This window comes from Bactrocera tryoni, chromosome 3, assembly GCF_016617805.1.
Source record: "Bactrocera tryoni isolate S06 chromosome 3, CSIRO_BtryS06_freeze2, whole genome shotgun sequence".
Classification (NCBI taxonomy): domain Eukaryota; kingdom Metazoa; phylum Arthropoda; class Insecta; order Diptera; family Tephritidae; genus Bactrocera; species Bactrocera tryoni.
The window spans coordinates 19690265-19708523 of record NC_052501.1 but is presented as its reverse complement, the minus strand read 5'-3'; the positions used below and the strand labels follow the sequence as shown (position 1 = coordinate 19708523).

Sequence of the window (18259 nt, the reverse complement as noted above, 5' to 3'; positions counted from 1 at the left end):
TAAGGCGTATGCGATTTAAGTGATTAAGCAACAACTATTGCAACAATGACGATATAACACGGTATTCAGCTGTTGTACACGGGCGGGCGTCTGAGTGTTGTCTTCAATTAACGAAAAGTAAATATGTTTCGTTGTTATTGTTTGGTTGTATAAGGAATATATCTACGCCAATAAAAGTGAAGAAGATAAGCAATACATTTTATTTTATTATTTATATAGTAGATAATTGTCATTATTTATTGCATTGACTGTTTCTCTTTTTTTATTTATTTATTTTTTTTATTAAGGAATTATTTAAAAATTCTAAATTTATTGCTATACATTTTCTATAATAGGCTTCTCGGCGTTATGGTTAAGATCAAAGTGTAGTATCTGTTTTTGTCAGCTTAACATCTGATAGATTCTCCAACAGTGGACAGCAAATGTTAAACTAATTTCTGGTTTCGACGAAGTGTTTTAGGGGCTTGCTTCAAAATAAATAATTAAGTGAATTAAAACGCAATCAAGTCTGGGTGGTTAAAATAATAAAATTTAAATCCATGCTTAAAGCGTATGTCAATGAAATTGAATTACACTGGTCAACAATGTTTTTGTCTCATGAACGTTTCGATGACTTTTGGTGTACGCTCATCAATAGTAATGGGTGACTTTATCAATAGCATTTTTTGGATAGATCACGCGTGAGTCATGTCAAACTGTCATTGTTATTGTTGTTCAGCATTGAATGGGTTTCCATCATGGAAAAACTAATGTCCGAACAACGTTTATAAATCGTTAAACTTTATTCGGAAAATTCGCGTTCTGTAAAGAACGTATTTCGTGCGCTTCGCTCAATTTATGGTCAACATGATCGAACTACTAAGCGTACTATTCGCAACACCATCACCTATCTTGAGACCCAGAATTCATTATTGGATAATATTCGACCGATTCGGCGCCGTTTGCGCGAACAGGACGGTCGTATGGAACGACTTGGCGCATTTTATGTCGAGAGCTTAAATTGAAAGCATATAAACTATAGCTTGTGCAAGAACTGAAGCCGCTCAACCTTCCCAAGCGACATGGCTTCGATGTATGGGCTCCTGAAAAGTTCCAAGAAGATCCGACCTTTTTGAACAAAATTTTGTTCAGCGATGAGGCCCATTTCTAGATCAATTGGTACGTAGACAAGCAAACTTACCACATTTGGGACGAAGAGCAACCTGTAGAGATTCAAGAGCTGCCACTTCATTCAGAAAAAGGAACGGTTTGATATGGTTTGTGGGCCGGTGGAATCATAGTTCCATATTTCTTCAAAAATGATACTGGTGAGAACGTAACGGTTAGCGACGACCGTTATCGCGCCATGATAACCGACTATTTGAGCTTAGAGCAAAACATCACGTATTTCATTCATCGAAAAGTGAACTCAAAGAGATAACCTTCAAAAAATAAATGCCAAAGCAAGTTTTTTCGAAACATAATAAACATTGCCATTAAAATTGAAGTCTGAAGTAAAAAAGTAGAGAACCTGGAAATGGATCACCCTGTACTAGATGCGTAACTAAGTCTTCGCTGTTTGACAATAGATAGCCCCAACAGTTAGTTGTAATATATTTTGATTTAATCCAAAGCGCCATAAACATAATCCAGATATTTGACAAAGAAACTGTATTTCCACAGTAGTGACTATGTTTATGTGTCATATAAATTTGGCTGTGCGAATACGTTATATCCGATTTTATGATAAACAATTGTAATTTGCAGGAAGTATGAATTTTCTTTTTCCAGTCAAAGAAGTCGGTAGCACATCAAGAACTCCAAAAACTTTTCGCAAGTTCTCTCCCAAGTGAAGTAGCCGTTCCTTAATTAAAGACGGCTATTTCGATATTGAATATAGTCGGCGTTAAGGAAGGCGAAAACAAAGAAGAGCTTTCTTCAGCAGTGGGAGTCATCTGCCAAAGCAATTTCAAACTGATTACATGTGTTAGGAATGATGAACACTGCACGAAAAGTGGCCTATACACAAGGTAATTCTACAGCCTGACAACGCTCGGCCTCCCGTTCTCTAACCCCTTTATAACCTACCCAGAAACACTGAAATGGAAGTCCTACTCAACACACCATGCTCAACTATTGTACCGTCTGATTATTATTTGTTCCTTACGATGGCACATGGTCTAGCTCAGAAGCAGTTTCACTCACTTGACGACAGCGATTTTTGATAGACTCGTAAGTAGAATGGTTTTACCGTTAATGTATTCTAGCTTTGCCGGGAGAATGGGAAACAGCTGGGTCGAGCGTTGGGCAATACTTCAAATAATTCCTTTGGAACCATTCGTTTACAATACAATTGCGTTTCCATTAAAAAACCAGCAAGATTTTGATTACACATCAATACAAAGATGTTTTCGTTAAAAAAAATATACTAATAACATATACAAAAATAATTTTAAAAAAACTTTTCTAATACAAGTAATACCATATTATGTTTTCTTATTGTGTGCTTAAAGAAATTTTACCAAATCATCCCACTGTAACCAATAATAACACTTCCAGTAGCAAACGGCGTGTCAAAAATTGCTTCATTTCTTTTGTGCCTACAAACGTGAGAAGTGTACATGTCCGTTTGTATATGGTATAACCGTAAAAATGACTAAGCAAAAGCATGTACCTTAAATGCATATAAATGACAAACGAATAAACTCAGCTGCCTGTCTATAAAAACTCAAGTAACTTTACAACACGAGATTTCAGCCAAAATAAAGCAAAAAGCGACGTTATTTTTCGTGAGTTTTTGTTGCTTTTTTCGGTGGTTGCTTAACATCCAGCCAGCGCTGGTAATTATGAAGATGCGATGCCATAACGCTGCGATGGTCACTCAGCTGTCCAAGTGAGCAGTCAACGGAAACGCTGCGCTGGCACTTTGCTTCGTAAAAGAAGTATATAAATATGTATATGTATATATGTAAATATATATTTGTGTGTCTTAAAGTTGCAGCTAATGACCGCTCACCGCCGCCGCAGCAATCCGGAGCGGATGCGTCGCACAGCAGCGCAATTAAGCGTGCGCTCGACAATATTGCCGCTGTATTGGGCGAGTTCATTAAAAAAAAACAAAATCAATAAAATAATAAAACAACAACAAAAAAGAAAAATTAAAGAGCTGTCCAAAAAAGTTATTGGACACAAGAAATCTGATTATCTGCTTTAGACTACTGCTTCTGTTTGAAATTTTTATTTTATTGTTTTTAGTCAATATTTATTTTTGTGTGCCACCATTGTTTTTGTTTTTGGGGTTTTAGCCGTCCGCACAAGTGATTCATTTGTTCGACTATAAATATGTATATCTATTTATACATGCTAATTGTGCGCTAATAGACGTCGCTTTCAAAGGTTGACAAAACGCTGCAAAGTAGCGGCAAATGAGTTATGAAGTTCCTAATCATCCGCGAACGATCGATGAACCACGGCCAGACGTCGCCAAGGTTATGTCGCCTATGTGCTTGCAGTACAACATTTGCTTATTACTTTATCACATACATATGAACAAACGTTTCTTGTTGTGCCTATTACTTAAGCGTGTTATGCAATCAATATTTTTTAGTTGTAACTTTTGGTTGTTTGCTTGCTTCATTGTATTTATATCTTGAGGCGGTTTGCTTGTATGCACTTATTGCCTAAATTGCGTAATATCGAGAAGCGCTCATTATTTCAGTAATGAGAACTTGACGTTATTAAATATTATTAATTAGAAAAAAGGAAGAAATATTTAGCAATGGCAGGGAAGTAATTTTACTATAATACGTAGCCTGCTATATATATTTCTGGCCTTATAATGTAAATAGGCATATTTATCAACGAAAATGGTTTTTAATTTATTTTTTTTGTGTTGTTTTTTGTCGATTGCTGCTTTGTTTCGGGCTTATACGCATAGATCCATGATTCGTCACTTGTGACGATCTTTTAAACGTCTTTTGAAGCACCGCGATCGTATTTTTTCAGCATTTTTTTACACCAATCCACACGAGCCTTTTTTTGAGCGATTGTCAAACCTTTTTTACGGCCAGGTGTTCATGCAATATCGAACGTATGCTGGTGGGAGAAATGCATAGGCATGCCTCTATGTGAAGGTATGTTACATGACAGTCTTGCATTATCAGTTCACGTACGGCATCGATGTTTTCTGGCACAACGGCTGTTTTTGGACGACCTTCACGGAATTCGTCTTTGAGCGAGCGTCGGCCACGATTGAATTCATTGTACCAGTTTTTCACAGTGCTATAGGATGGTGCTTCATAGCCATACAAAGATTTTAGTTTATCGATGCACTCTTGTCGTGATAATCCACTTCGAAAGTTGTGAAAAATGATCGCACGAAAATGTTCACGAGTTAAATCCATTTTTTGCCCGAGATGAATTTTTTAATTCCCTGTAAATAAAACAATTCACGATTAAATGACAAAACGTTCTGACTGATGTTATGCTAAAAAATGTCAAACTTTCCAATGGAAATATCAGATTGCACCTGGCAACACTTAGTGTTGCCCTATTCCAGAATATATATAGCAGCCCTCGTACATATATTTTATTTTTATTTTGTAAAGGAAGTTGGCTGCTTTTTCAGGCTTCTGGGTTGCTTGATACTGCTGTAGCAATATCGGTGAGAAGCATTGCATGCATTGTCCAGTTGAGAATTGATATTAATGTGCCACAGATTTTTAAGAATAATCAAAGTACTTTATTCTTATTTTATAAATTACAAATTTTATTTTAACATAAAATATTTTTCGATGTTATGTCACCGCGGCTGTCAGTAACCTGCTTTTAGTATTCTTTTCTATTATCGATGTTGGCGTTAAATTTGGTCTTACTATCTAGAGTGTAAATAAATATTATTTTATTTTATTTTAAATTTATTTAGTGCTGCTACTACTTTTTATTCTTTATTGGCGTAGACACTGCTTACGCGGTTATAGCAGAGTTTGCACCAGCACGCCAGTCGTTCTTTCTTTTCGCGTTTGGCTCCAATTGGAGATTCCAAGTGCAGGCTGTTCCTTCTACACCTGATTTTTCCAACGGAGTGAAGGTTTTCCTCTTCCTATGGTTCCCCCAAAAGAATAAAAACACTCCAGCTCTGAGCGTACTAAAGCCGAAGGAAGAGTTATTATTTGTTGTCTTTCGAAGCTGATGTTATTGTTGGTATTAATGATGGTTCCAAGATAGACGAAAATATCTACGACTTCGAAGTTATGACTCTCAAGAGGAACGTGAAAGCCAAATCACGGGTGCGAAGACTGTTTGTTAATGACAGGAAATATTTCGTCTTGCCCTCGTTCAAAACCCGACCCATTTGCTTTGCTTCTATATCCAATCCGTCGAAAGCAGAACTAACAGCGTAGTTGTTGAGGCCAATTATGTCAATATCTCTTATAGAAGATCGACTAAAATAATTAAAAAACCTACAAAGTCATTTTAAAAGTAAAAACAAAATACACAAATCAGTAGCACATAAAATCTTCTTCTATTAATTTATGTAAATTAATTTAAATCATAAACACGACAGTAGAATAACTTTATTAATATGGCCCAAAATTAGTCCAGAATATTTTCCTTCAAAATTATTTGAGGAATTTTTAATACACAAGTATTTATCTCAATGCGAATAAAGCCATATCTACATTCTGAAAATAAGTATATTAAATTTGTCTCGCAGCTTATAACGCCTCTAAGGTAACGTCAAAGGCCCTTTAATTAATAAATATATATATTAGGGTGTTTTTTTTTAACAATTAATTTTTTTCAATCCCCTCATGAAATTTCCTTGAAAATACCCTAAAAAAAATTCCCTAAAAATTTGAGCCCTTAAATTTACATTAAGAACTGGACCATGTAAAAATTTTCCATAGAAAATGCACTACAATCGTTATTTTTTATCTTTAAATTCCTACAGATCAGAGGTATTTTATGGCATCGTTTTGACTTTAGACGCATATTTCTCAGAATTGTTCACTCTACATAAGTGCCCGGTGCAACAAAGTCGTAACTCACACCCGCGAGGTAGTACGGGACTCTAAACCTGATTTTTCCACGAAATTTGCTAAACATGCTAAAAAGATGTGGAAATTTATTTTTTATTATTAATTTATTAATTTTATCTGTTAAAGTGTTTTTCCATTTAAATACCATAAGGAAATACATACATAGGAAAGGACAATATGTATTTGATACAAGGATCACAATATTATCTAAAACCTGCTCCCAAACCTGTCTCAATCAAAATTATACCCAACAACTTTTATGCTTTCTATGGAATAATCACAAAATTGTGTACATATTTATTAAAACTTCCACCAATAAAGATTAGTAAATAGCTATTTTCGGTAAAAAAGTTCAAATTTTTTAAGTCTGTTGTGATGTGAAAAAATTATTATTAGTCTCGTTATCAATACACAGAGTGCGCTAAAACTTAAAAAAATAATATATTGTGAAAATATAACGGACGAGTTTACATAATGCGACCGCTTATCATATGCGCAGCGGCAGTGAAGGACAACTATGGCACCTTGGTTTAAAAACGGAAGACTTAAGTAACAAACTTGCTGGCAGTCAAGTTTCCTCAACATGCAAAATAAATAATAATAATAAATAAACTAATAAAAACGACTTAAGGAAATCAATATCGCAATTCATTCAACATAAAAGCGAATTGGGATTGGCTTGAAAATTAATGTCCAAAAAAACGAAGAAAAGTACAATTTTCCTATTTGCGCTCATATTTATGTTTTTTTTTCTCTCCATTACTAACTACAAAGTAAATATCCAGAAACAAACGAACGGCATTCAACGACTGTCAAGGTGAAGCCTTGATCTCAGCAGCGAAAAGCGTTTGCGGAATCTCCCAAAATAGTCGACGCGGAAAAAAATCTGGTGTGGGGAAAAACGAACCACTGTCATGGACAAAATTTATGATATTATACAAAACCAAACAAAAAAAAAAACAAATAAATTATTAAAAAAGAAATAACAACGAGTGCAGTTGAATAACAAGCCGAAGAAGAAATAAATATTAAAAAAAAAATACAAAAAACAAGGCAACAACATTGACGACAAAGTGTGTTGTGTTAATTTGTGTGAGTGCGGTTTTGTCTGTATTGGCCTTAAGAAATCCAGCTATGCGATGGAAACAGCCACGCGGCAAGATGCGAAATCCAAAACAAGCCACCAAAAATAATGAAAAAAACATATTTGAAAATTAACAACAACAAAAACAATATCGCTAACGACAACCGGCAGCAGCTACTCAATGCACTTGGATGAGAGGCACTCAAGAGCTTATGAATCATGCGATGTTTTTACCGCCAATAACAACAACAATAACATCGACGGCATAACAAATGTAATCCAAGGCAACAGAAACTGCTGCCGTGAAACGCTTGCTGATTAGCACTAACGAAAATTTCCATTTTTTCTGTCATTGTCATTGCAGCAGCCGCAGTCGCAACGGTTGCTACCACCGAATTGCTGCTGGCAATTTAAATTGACAACATCTGCTCTGAATTCAACGCAAAGGCAGCTGATGATGACAACAACAACGCGCGTTGAGAGCCAACAGATGGTATAGATATAGACAAGCCCAGCAGCAGTTAACTCAAAAAAGCGAAAGAAAACAACAAAAAACCGGCAATGATGGTCAGTCAGGCAGCGACAATGCAACAAACCAAAAAGTGGCAACAAAACCAACAACATGTTATGTGCATATCAGGCGGTTATGCGGACATACGTTTAACGAACGAAAGTGAAAGGAGTCGCCACACTTTTCTTATTATTTTTGCTCCAAATGACCATCCACAACACCAACACCAGAAGCGGTAACACTCCATCCACACACACATATACATGTGAGCTTACAAAAATGCCTTGTAGGAAAAAATATGCTTCAAATATCATGAAAACAAGAAAAATTGATATCTTCGGACTTTAGTTTGAAAAGTTCACAAGTATATAACTAAGGGACTAATACACATATGTATATATAGACGGGCAGACAAGTGGACATGGCTTAATTGACTCAGCTCGTAACTAAGGCGTAACAAACTTCACGGTAATCTTAATGTACTATGTTTTCTCTCATAGAATTTAGGTATTAAGTCAACTGGAAGTTCGAAAATGTTTGTACTAGGTATTAGAGAGGTTAGTTTTTACACATTTCGACACAAGGATATATGTATGTAGTGCCGTTGGTAAAAAATTCCATCTAAGTTCAATAATATATTTCATAGATTGACTAATACTTTAGTAAAAAGGTCAGATTTATGTACTCAGATTAAGAAAAGATACTCGATATTTGGAGACCTTGAAAGTTATAGTACATGTTAATGCATTCTTATATATCATGTTTGGTTCAAATTGGCCATGGTGTTGCTCGGATATGAGACTTTTACTAATAGTAGTTAGAAGTATTGCCCATAACTTTTACAATATATTATTCTTAGAACTATATCTAATGCCTCTAAAGTTCTTCGTAAGACAGTTATCGCACTTTTAGTTTTTTAGAATATGTATAATCTTTGTATGGGAGGTGGGTGGAATAATTTTCCGATTTAGTCCATTTTTACAACTCTTTGCCTATAATGTTTAATTTTATGTGATTCAAACAACTTTGTGGTACAAAAAATCACTTTTACTGTTTTTCAAGCGACTGCAGGGTGATGCTATCAACATTTTTAGCTACATTTTATTTTAAGTGAGTGCCAAAACAAGTCACAACTCACTTAACATAAACCGGAAGGTACTTGACAAAGCTAGTAACATTTTTGGTAACGTATTTTTAAGAAATCTGGCAGAGTTTTAAAATATCGTTATTGGTTTTGACTGACTTTTTGAACAAGTAGAAAGCGAATTTTTCGATTCGCCCCTGTCAATATGTATGAAAGTTCAAGTCATTGAAGTTGGGTTAATATTCCTGCAGTTGTTTTCAACATTTACACAACTATAAAAGAAAACTTATACATATTTTTAAAAGTATTGCCTATCGAAAGCTATAACATTTTTACCATTTTTCCAACAATTTGTCAACACAGAATGAATCAAGCTGTGAAATAAATGGTAGTTAGAGAGACAATGCGAAAAAGGCAAAACTTTCCAGGTGCTTTTTCCATTTAGTCTTTAATCGTCTGAACGAAGTCGAACGTTGTAATGATAGCAGATAATGGCCTCGTGTCTAGTCCCGTATTCCGGACGTCTTTCACATCACTTTGCCGTGGCAGTGTTCCCCTTTAATGGTTTCGCCCGGTTTTAAAAGCTCATAATGTTGCACGCTCTTCCAAATACGGATTGTTACCTTGGTGTCATGAATATTCGGCTTTGTCGTCGAATTGGCTGATTGTCTCAGCACCATCTTCATTTCTGTGTTTCTTAGTGATCTCGTAATAGATTCATTTTTCATCACCAATCACAATCCGATGCAAAAGCGACTTATCTTCCTAGTGTTCCAACAATATATGTATATATATATATGCCTCTTGGCTTCAATCACCTTTCGGTTGAGATTTTCTTCATTTTAAAGTAATTAACTCTTCTTAATCCGCGAAAAAACGCCTTTTGTTGCACAAAACTTTTTATAAAGTCATAGAAATTAAAAAAAATATATGTATATTAAAGAGTTAAGAAAAGTACGAACACTTTTGTTGAAGTACAAATTTGATACAGAAAAATACTAAAAAGTTTATTTCGATACAAAACAGAGTCTTATCTATCAACGGAATAGAGACTGTATATTTCTAACATTTTCAAAAACAGCAGATGTCAAGCTATTTTTTTTTAGACTTTGACATTGCATTACTAAGGGAACTGAAGAATACTCATACTTCTTTATTGGCGTAGACTCAATCATAATCCTTTATGCGTTTTCCGTGGTCGTCATCAAATGGGCAGTCTCTCAGTCAGTCCCTACGCTGGGGCGGTTTTTAATACATGGCGGGTTAGAAACCCAGCAAACAAATCTTAGACTTAGAGAGGAATGGTTCGCCTTCAAACGGATGTTCTTTGGCTAACCAAAGTATACTTGGTCTATAGCCGGATCGTGAGCTGCTTCAGCAATATGTATAGTAAAAGAATCGTTTCTAGCCGCTCCCAAGTGAATGACATTCAGATAACTTTCCACACGTGCGTGATCTTCTATACATGACTCTATCCTCTGAATACTAACGCCATTTAAAAATTCGAAAATCGATCAATTCAAGATAAAAAATATACTAAATTATATTAAATTTATAAAAGTTAATCCACAAAAACGATAACCCCGCAGGCGAGTAATTGCAAACCTTAAGATATTTTTTCCAAATAAATTCATTAATCCTCTACCATCAAGTTTATATAATTCGTCTAATTTTTCCAACAATCATAATAACAATAATGGCGAGCAAGCAATAATAGTAAAATTAATAATAAATAGAGACGCACCAAAAAAAGTGTTATTCCAAGAAAATCGTCAAAGTGTAGCCAAAAAATAAATTTCAACGCGAACAAATGCAACCCATCAAGATTAGCTGAGAGCAAACAATTTCACTTTCGCTTTCAAGGCAGCCGCCGCAAGAGATCATTGTAATAATAGACTGTTGTAACAAATAAAAGTGCACAAAAACAACACAAAACAATAACAACAATAGTTAAATGACAATACTCGTAACCTGAAAGTACCACAGCCGTTGAAGATAGGGTGAGCCGACGAGACGCGCCGGGTCGACTTAAGCCATTTAAGACGATTGTATATGAAAGTGGAAGAAAAAAGCACAGAACAAGCAAATTAAAGTCGGTCAAATGTGGTCAACGTAAAAGAGGTGAGCGCGAGACAGGAGTATGCGGAGTGTGCGGGCAAGCAAGCGCTGTATTTATGTGGCAGATTTAATGTATTATTTGGCTTGCCGCGGCGGCTGGGTTCCTGTTGCCACAGCATACAGTGAGTGTCTATAAGCAAATGTAAATGTTTGAGTATGTGAAATGTATGTATGTATATATGCATGTGTGTATGCATTAGTGTATGTATGAGTGTTCAAATTTCATTAAGTGTGTCTTTCGATATTTGTGGTATTGACATTAAGCGTGGAGGTGAAGGTAGTTGTTCATTACCACTCATGTCTTTTGCAAAGAGTTTTGCAATAATTGCGGTTTTCTTTCATTCTTTGTTTATGACAAGCGGTTTCGAAGTCATAAACATTTCTAGGTGACAAACCCACATTTCATTGTTTTTTGTTTTTGTTTTTGCTCAATCAATTATATTAATTTTTAGGCAATTTCCTAGGCGTGGTCGTTTCCTATAATAGTGTTTACATTGTGTCTGCAAAAAGCCTCCACATTTTGGCGATTTCATCTCCGCAAATTCCATGGCTTTTATTTGATTTTCATTACGGCCTGCACATTGATGGCTGATAAAGTTCGTCATAAAGCGTTTGAGTGTATTTTCCCTTCACAATTATTGTAGTTAACTTTCCATTGCCTTTGTTTTTGTTATTGTGCTGGCTTATAAAAATTCTCTGCCTCTGATTGGAAAGTAATGGTTGTTTGGGTTTGCAGAAATGAAAGTGTTTGCCGGCAACAAAATTACTAATATCCGCAAAACACTCCGACCGGGAAGTAGTCGTCGCTTGTCTGTGAGTTAATTGGTACTTAAATTAAACAATTTAAGCCGTTAATGGAGTCATTCGATTTTAACTTTCAAACACAGTTTTATGAAAATTTTAAAAGTGACATTCCACCAGCTCAACATGTGTTTTTCACTGTCCGAGATTTTTAATTTTATTTAAGCTCAGTAAACACAAAATCACAGGATGCTGTTGTTGTGACACACTTCCTTAATTTGCTTTTATTTATGGGCGCTAAGTTTGCACGCCGTTTTATGTTTGTAGCTAAGAGTATGCAAATGCATATGTTATAATTTTGTAATTGTAACACTTACAATAGACGCAATTTATAAATTAAATTTAGTGGTGGCCTTTTTTTGTTGAAGTATTATTATTGTCTATCTTATATCTCTTAGTAATATGACAGAATTATATTAAATATTTTTTTTTTTATAATTTTGTACGTACTTCTTTATTAAAATATTTCAATGTGATCCAATAAATGCACCCTTAATAAGATGAGTAGTGTAAAACTATCGGGTGATTTTTTTGAGGTTAGGATTTTCATGCATTAGTATTTGACAGATCACTAAAAAAATAATATAACATTATAACTTATCTTAACTAAGCTTAACTTTACTTTAAATTAATTTGACTAAACTTAACTTAACATAACATAACTTAACTTAACTTAACATAACTTAAGTTAACTAAGCTTAACTTTACTTTAAATTAATTTGATTTAACTTTCCTTAACTTAACTTAACTTAATTTGAATTAACTTGCCTTAACTTAACATAACTTAACTTAACTTAACTTAGCTAAACTTAACTTAACAAAATCTTAACTTAACTTAACTTAACTAAACTTAACTAAACCTAACCTTAACTTAACTTAACATAACTAACATAACATAATATAATGTAACTTAACTTAACTTAACTTAACTTAACATAACTAACATAACATAATATAATGTAAATTAACTTAACATAACTTAACTTAACTTAGCATAGCTTAACATAACATAATACACAGTGAAAAATGTGAAGAAAAAATTAAATATTTTTTTACTCTTGCAACATGTTGCTACAGATACCATTTCCTCTGTACCAATCACCACTTTCACTCAAAACTGATAAGAGAATACATATTCACAAATCGCATGTTCGCTGCATTTCCCCTAAGTGCGGATGTACTCATAAAATAACGCTCAAATCCAATTACTTTTATTCATATTTACAGAGACATAATGCTCATAAACGATCTGTTGGTTTAAAGCAAGCACAACGACTACAAAAAAGTGCTGATCATTAGCGCGTGCGCAGTGGCTAAACACGAATGTAACGACGTAATACTTTAATTAAATCAGCTATGCAATGGTAATGATAATAAAAACAACAAATTGTCTTAATTCCTGGTTATATGCAATGGCATATTATCAATGCGTTCCTTATTGGTATTCTAATACACGGTAATGATTATTAAGCATGCACTGTTATAGTCCAAAGTAATAAGTTATTCAAGTGGGCTTGTTGAATTTACTTATTAAACGCAAGTATCTGCTATTCACTGATAGCATATTTGTTTATAATTTTAAAATCAAACAAAAATCATAACAATAAATTCTAAAAATAAAAATTTTAAAATATTTCTAGACCACTGAACTGAAAAGAGAAGTGAAAAAATCTAGTTCTACACGCTTATGTGGCATATTTGTTGACTAGGAAAGCTAAATCACTAACAGTTTCATGGTAAGGGCTAGTAATAGGCCTACAATCTTGCGAACTGCTTTTTCGGTAAGCCAAAACTATGTATACATACATATGTATGTATATACGAATTTATTTTGAGTTCTGAAGAAAAGTAAGATCAACTCTTTCAATTAGCGAATGTGTTATAATATTAAATAATATTTGAATTTTTTTCGCTATTTTTCTCACGTGCATGAGGCCCAACCAGCAAGTGAAGGCATTTCTTTTTGATATTATATTTTAGCGAAGTCTTGCCAATGACGTACTGGTGTATATGTGTATATGTATATCTCCAGAGAGTGTAATTGAAATATATATTTGTATATATACATATGTGTGTATATAAATTCACAAAATACTGGCGTGAAGCGGTCACTCACGCTGGCGTATACGTAACATTTGTGTTTTTCAATTTGTTTTTGCTTGTTTTTTTTTTTGTTATACTATACATGGCAACGTACTATATCTTTATTGCTTTATAAGAAGTGAAATATGAAGCAGCGCAGTAAGTCAAGCGCAACGCATGCCAAGATAGTCAGTCAGTTGTACTACAAATGTTAATGAGAAACGCGGCTAGAAAAGGGATACATGGAAAATGTAATAAAAAAAAATAACTTTAGATTAATATTTCAAGAAACATGAAAGTGAAATGAAAATATTTATTTTAGTTATCAAAATTTTACTAAAGTGAAAAAAATACACAGAATTACTTCTATTCATAAATAAAAGCTTTACAATATCTTAAAAAATTAAAGCTAGTACCATAGTACTCACAAAAACTCTTCATTCGAAATTTTAACCAAAAGTTTCATACAATAATGTAAAACAAAATAAATAAATAAAATAGTATCCTTTTAAGGGGTCATAAAAAGTTAGAAAGCCGAAAAAAGCGAATTTTCCAGAATTGTTCCTGAGAAAACTTTTAAATTTATCGATCCAAAAATCCATCCGAACACATAATGAATTCTGGCATCTTTTAACTGTATTTTAAGACTTAGTAGCAGTAAAAATATATATTTGGAAAAGAACTGGAGCTTTTCTCAAAAAAGATCACTATATCTCAGAACTGAATTCTCTGAAATTATAAAACCAAACACATTTCGTTAAAGTTATGTTAAATCTAGTAAAATTAATCGAAATACAAGGATCGTTCCAAAGTAAACAGGACTTTAAAAAAAAATAAACAGAGCAAATGGTTTTTTCGGCAAAACTAATTTATTTGATTCAAGATAGTTCCTTCTGCTTCAATACAGCTTTTTGCACGCTCCAAAAGCATGTCGAACGAGTGTTTTAGCTCGTTGGCCGGAATGACCGCCAGTATGCCGCTGCTGCAAGCCTTTTGAATGGCCTCTACGTCTGCATAACGCTTTCCTTTCATGGGCAAATTGATTTTTCCGAAAAGGAAGAAGTCGCACGGTGCGATATCGGGTGCATACGGGGAGTGGTTAATGCTTAAAATGTGATTTTTGGTCAAATAATCGTCCTTCGAATGTTGGATTCCGAGCAATTTTTTGTCGTCAGTCCATTTGTGCGGACAAACCATGCACACACCTTTTAAAAGTCCAAATGTTCAGTCAAAATGCGATAAATAAATGATTTTGGCTGATTTTTGATGAATTTACGCACAGTTTCGATGAAATTTCCGGTGATCACGGATTTTGATTGGCCCACATGTTGATCGTCATACATATACATATGTTCTCACGACCACTTTGAAAACGTTGAAACCACTCGTGCACTCTGCTACGGGATAGGCAATCATCGCCATAAACTTGTTTCATCAATTGAAACGTTTCGGTAAAAGTTTTATCAATTTTAAAACAAAATTTAATGTTGGCTCTTTGTTCGAAGCTCATTTTCGCACCGATAACACAAACATACTGACACTTAAAACGCAATAACTTCACTTATATTTAGTATAATTCGATTTAAATTATTTACTCTGTTCAAAAACTTATTTTCATTTTGAAGGTGATTTAATAATGCTATTCTCATAGAAACCCTTGTGCTAACTGTTCATCTTCTCGACTTACTGGGTATATATTCTGGATCTGAAACAATTTATAAACCTAGTTAAAGAGAAAATTTGACTTTTCATAAGAAATTTTGATAACCGATTCTACATAAAATACACTAATTGTAAAGAGAATTTAAATATTTTTTTTTTTTATAGTCAAGTACAATCGATAAAATTAAGTTCTGAACTTAACATCATTCAAATGGCCTGCACGACCCCTTTTGCAGGAAACCAGTACTTTTACCACGAAATCAAGTTGTATGTCATGAATAGCACGTTTAGTAATGACTTCTAAAGCATGAAGAGCTAGATACCAATGACTTCAAATAAACTCACAAGAAGCAGTCCAAAGTGTTACATCACATCTTTTTGGAGACCATTCAATGTCAAAATTTCTTGAAATAATCGTGTATTGGAACCAGAAGTTGTCAAAATCAACTTCTTCCAATTGCGACCTTAACAAGTTGATTATCATCGATCTATAACGGTCTCCATTTACGGTAGCGTTGTCACCAGCTTCACTTCGACGGAAGTAAGAACCTATGATTCCACCAGACTATAACGCACACCAAACTGTCAATTTAGGTAAATGTTATGGTCTTTCATGGATAATTTATGGATTTTCTTCGCACCAAAGTCAATATTTTTGTTTATTCACTCATTCAGATGAAAGTGAGGCTCATCGGAGAAGACGATTTCCTTAAAAAATCGGATTTCAAGTTGTTCCACGGTGAAATCAGCAAATTCACGACATTTACGGTGGTCCAATAAATTCAGTTCTTGAGTGAGTACAATTTTATTTGGACGCAAACTCAAATCCTTTCTCAAAATCCACCAGTTTTTAGTTTCAAATTGTTTCAATTCTTGGGAACGTCTTGAAATTGTGGTCTGCAGTAACACTTTCTTGAACGGCAGCAATATTTACATTCATTCGAGCGATTATTTGTCTTATTAATACCTTAAATATTATGTAAAGAAAACTAACGCTCGAAATCATCAACAATTCGACAAATAGCGAACACAGGTGGACGATTATTACGACCATAAAATGGCAAAAGCGCACGAAAAGTTTCGATTGGAGAACGATTGTTTTGATAATAAATTGAATAATTTGTAAACGTTGTTCTTGCGTAAATCCTTACATAATGAAATTATAGGCAATCCTGAATATAATGAAAAAATATACAGATCATGACATATTAAAAATCGCCTAAAGGATACTAAGAAGACATATCATTCCCATTGGAAAACCCGAGTTTTCGCTCTCTCTTTTTTTTTGTTGAGTACTCGTATAAGCAAAATATGGTGTTATTCGCTATTCGAACTGGAGGAACTCTAACCTCTATACTATATACAAAATATAGTGAGCTTAGTTCTTACTTACTTGTTTTGAAATGAGCTTAAATAGCAACCTTTATTTTGGTAATCAACTATTGATATTCCAAATCATTTTCATAACTTTTTGGAAAGTATGTGGAAGATAGCGTACTTTATTCTCAAATTATAATATTTACATATTTTATTAAAATATTTTTACGTTTAAATTTCAGATGCGAATGGGAAAATATATAAAACGCTGCTCATAAAATCCAATCAACATTTTGCCACCTCCATTGATTTACTATGGAAGAAATTTTTCGGAGACTTCAACAAATTAAGTTATGTAAGTATTATCACTGCCAATTTTTTTATTAAAAAAAGTTAAATCCAAATTGTTTCTGCGCTTCGCAATTTATCTTTTCAATGCATCACGCAATAGTTTGGTTTTACAAATTAATTGAAGTCAATGTCGCGACGACCACAACGAGCTTTTGGCGCTTTCATAATAAACCGTTATGATCGTTATACAAGAAATGCAATAAATAATAATAAAAAACACACAAAAAGACAATCTTATGATGAAAGTTTAAAATAATTGTTGGCTGCAAAATTATTGATAATTTTAGGTAAATTATCTAAAGTAATTGCGTGGGATAATTTCTTCAAACGAAGCTTGAAAGTAAGAAATAACTGTAAAAAATAACCTACCTTACTTAAGTGGTGGTGCTTCTAATTAAGTTGTGTAATACAAATTTCCACCAAATAACGGTGCAAAGCAGTAAAAGATGCGGTCATGGGATAAATTTCTAAGTTAGGGTGGTTCTAAAATACTAAAGTAAATTTAAAAATAATATAAAAAATAAAGTCAGATTTTTTTTGTAAATTATTTTCGAATAGATTTCGAATTAAAGTAAAACTCACGGCGAATGAAGAAGATTCAAAAATTCCAAAATATTTGTTTTTCAATAATATCAAAATTCTAAGTACATATACATATGTATGTAATATATTGGTCCCGTTTGCATTTTATTAGTGTAATTTAACTTTGGTCTCCAAGAGACAAGCCTGAAAATCGAAATAAATTTTTATAATTTTTTTCAACACTTAAGTATCACCCTAATGCTATACTGTACCTAAGATTCAACCGCGCCTACGAAACTATATAATATTCTGTAATTTAGTTGAGCTTTGGTTGCGTACAACCACACTTCGAACACCTTCCGCCAACACCTGAAGCTTCAGTCTGCTTTCTGAACTATTATAACTAAATAGTTTATTTGGAAATTTAAGTTGGCGTTGCCAAATGATATTGTTAGCACATTTTTGCGTTATGCGTTAAAGTACAAATACAATAATAAACACATGTGCTGATAAATCACAAGTGTTGGCAACTCCACGCTTAGTTACATACGAGCACATGCGTAAGTATGTATGCGCATAACTGCTGCCATGCGTCGAGTTGCGCATAGCAATTCAATTGGGTTTCTAGGCTGTTGTAAGTCATTACCTCTGCGATTGCGCACTTCATATTTGACTTTTTGCGCGCAATTACCAAACACTTTGGTTTC

General features: G+C 33.8%; 1 non-coding gene across 1 annotated transcript; it reads left to right on the top strand.

The window, feature by feature from the left end:
- Positions 1–332: 332 nt before the first annotated feature.
- On the top strand, positions 333–525 carry LOC120773166. Its single transcript, XR_005705139.1, has one exon. It is a non-coding gene; the product is annotated as a U2 spliceosomal RNA (small nuclear RNA).
- Positions 526–18259: the final 17734 nt, after the last annotated feature.